Source organism: Buteo buteo, chromosome 9 (genome assembly GCF_964188355.1).
Source record: "Buteo buteo chromosome 9, bButBut1.hap1.1, whole genome shotgun sequence".
NCBI lineage: Eukaryota > Metazoa > Chordata > Aves > Accipitriformes > Accipitridae > Buteo > Buteo buteo.
In genome coordinates, this window is record NC_134179.1 from 2953362 (window position 1) to 2956437 (window position 3076).

The window sequence follows — 3076 nt, forward strand, 5'->3', positions numbered from 1 at the left end:
ACCTTTAGCAATAGAAATACAGCTCTGATGTGCTGCAAGCCAGCATCTCCCCAAGCTCTGCAGAAGCGACCTCGGATGGTGAAGCATTTCAGCCTGCTCTGTAAATCCTCACCCACGAAGGAGAGAGCTTTGGGAGGGCTGTGAGAAGCTGCTGTTGGGTTTTGGGGGGAGCAGCCTTCCCACCTGAGAGCTTGCACAAGGGATTTGTGGTGTTAAATGGGAGAAGAGAGGCAGTAATTGGGTGGGGGGAGTCCTCGTGGATGCAGGGACAAGGGTTGTGGGATGCTGCTGCTGCCCTGGCCTTGGGGACCAGCCATCCCGTGGCACGGCCAGACACGTCTCAGGTGTACAGAAATGTCTTAGGTGTACAAAAATGAACCCCAGGAAAAATTTGGGAACACTAGGTGGTGCTGAGGGCTCGCAGAAAGGCACCCACGCCACTGCCAAGGGATGCTCAGGGGTGCGAGGGTGCAGGCCTGGGGGACGGGGGGGCTGCATCCCCATTTGGGGGCTGGCTTTCCACTAGTGGAGCCCAGTTGCCAGCCAGCCCCACGCTGCCGGCGAGAAGCTCCTCGTGTCACTTTGTCACAGCCCTCCCTCTGCTAAAGGCACTTTGCAGCAGCTGGGCTGTGGCACTGGTTTTAGAAAGACCAGCTCTAACCTGGTCCTCTTCCCTCCTTTTCTAGGGTTGTACCGGACATCACGTCCCTGTTTTACCAATGGGGAAACTGAGGCACAAGGCGAGCCGTTAGGCGGGGCAGTTTCCATCCCCACCCGCTGTCCCAACCCACCTGGCAGCATCGCTTTTCCAGCGAGGAGGTAGCATCACCTTTTGGCAAGCCCTAAAACAAATGCAAAGGAGTTCAAACCATCCTTTCAAAAAAAAAAAAAAAAATAAGGATTAAAGCAAAGTGCCTGTTTTCAGCCACCGATCTCTGGCGCTGCAAATTTTGCATGCACCGATGAGTTTTCCAACACCCTTAGCCACCTCTGTGAGAAACGAGGGGGCTGCTAATTAGGGTGAAACCCATGTGGGGCTGCTCCCCCCCCTCTCCCCCAGCCCCCTTCGCCCACCGCCTCCCATCCCTCCCCGCCACCCGTGGGCTCCGGTTACGCCGCGGGTCTGTAAACAGCGTCTAAAATAATTGCGCAGTTGTCACCGTCGGGGAGGGGAAGGGGGGGGGAACGATGACTATTTTAAAACTCCCGGCTTAGCCCAAAGGGCCGAGGGGATTGTGGCACGGCCCAGCTGTCCCCGCCGAGCGCGGGCGGATGCTTCAAAGCACCAGGCGGGATGCCTCAGCGCCAGCCTGTCCTCGCTGTTTCGGTCGAGGAAGGGAGCCAGGCTGGCCGGGGACGAGCTAATGGTGTTTTGACGTGTTGTTTCAAGAGCGATTCCTGGAGCTCTGGAGATGCGGGGAGCAGCTGGAAGGGACCTGGGGTGATGGAGGGAGGATGGGTGAGAGGTGGGGGGGGATAAGAGGGAGGTTGGGAGAAGGATGCAGACGTGGCAAGGTTGCGCATCCCGTTTGACTTTAGAAACTGGAGGAAAAAACCAAAGTGGAGGGATGCTGCAGTGCCTCTGCTCAGGTGCTGCAAGCCCTGGATGGTTGCAGGCACAGAGACACGAGCCCGAAGGGAAGCGCATCTCACCGTAGCTTTTCTCCTTGTCCCGTGCCACTTCTGACAGCGACGCAGCCGGTATCTCCTCTCCCCGGGGCAAAACTCAAGAGTCTGGAGGAAAAGGGAAACACATCTCCTAATCCCACAGGACTACCAAACTTTGACCGTGCCTTGGTCATCCCCATAGCTCTAGGCCAAAGGACAATCCTTTTTATGCTGCCTATAGTGTAAGAGCTGGTGATGAAAGCGTTATTGGTGAAGGAAAACCCAACCTGTCATTCCCTTTGGTTAGTGTGAGGCTGGATGGCCGGGAGAAGACAAGGATGCTGTCTTCATCTTGGCCTCTCGCTTGTACTCTTGCTCTGCCTGCACGCAAACAGGATTGATGCTCCTGAGGGTCACCTATTGCTGAGCCTGGTGCAAAGGGGATGCTCAGCTGGGGCGACTCTTCCAGGCTCTCCGCTTTATTTTGCATCATTTCTCCACAAGCCATTAAAGCATGCTGCCTGCACGTTTCCCACAATTAGATTTCCGGGGATTGTGTATCCATCCCGGTGACCTTCCTGTCCCCTACATGGTCCCACTGCCTTGGCCATTGAGGTGAAATTACCCCCTGAGTCAACCACCCCAGGAGATGAACAGCCTAATAAATAATAGACCCTCTTGTCCGTATGCTTCTTGTTCCTCCAAATAACCCTCCCTTCCCTTTCCCAGAAATACTGGGCACTAGTTAGCCCTGAACTTTGATTTTGGGTGGAAAAACCCAAACATAGTTAGCATGCTGATCAATTGGGCATTGCCACTTTTTGCAGCTCTCACTCATCGCTCACCTCATGCCTGCACAATTCGGGGGTTACCCATGAGGATGGAGTTAGCTCTTCCACCGCCACACGAATTAAGAGAAGTGGGATGAAGGAAAGCAGTATTTCGTCGCACCCTCTCTTGCGGTGCGGACGTCCATCCGTCTCACACCTCGGCTCCGTCAGATTATACCCACCTGGCTGGACCAAGCCACGCACGGGCAGACGTGCGGGATGCTTTCGGCCTTGCACCCAGGAGGAATGACTTCCCAAAAGCCATATCTCCTCCTTCCATGAATAATCAACTATTTAAGGTCTCATGCAAAGACTGTCGAGGGTTTTCCCACACGTCCTGTACAACAGGCATATCTGGATAACCGTGATGCGTTATCCTGACCTTTTGGTTAAATGGGGGGAGGTTTTGCAAACCAAAACGGGGCTTTACTTAAAGCCAGGACAAACCACTTAGGAACTGCACGCCCATCTCGGAGAGGCCAAAGGCTCGGACCCCTTGCAAGGTGAACCCAGAGCAATTCCCAGCGCCAGGCAAGAGCCGTCTTTCAGCAGCTGCAAGCCATGTATTAGAGGGCTTTGAATGCTTCTGCAAAAGCCGAGACTCGGGGACGGAGGTGGAGGAGGCAGACAAATGTGGA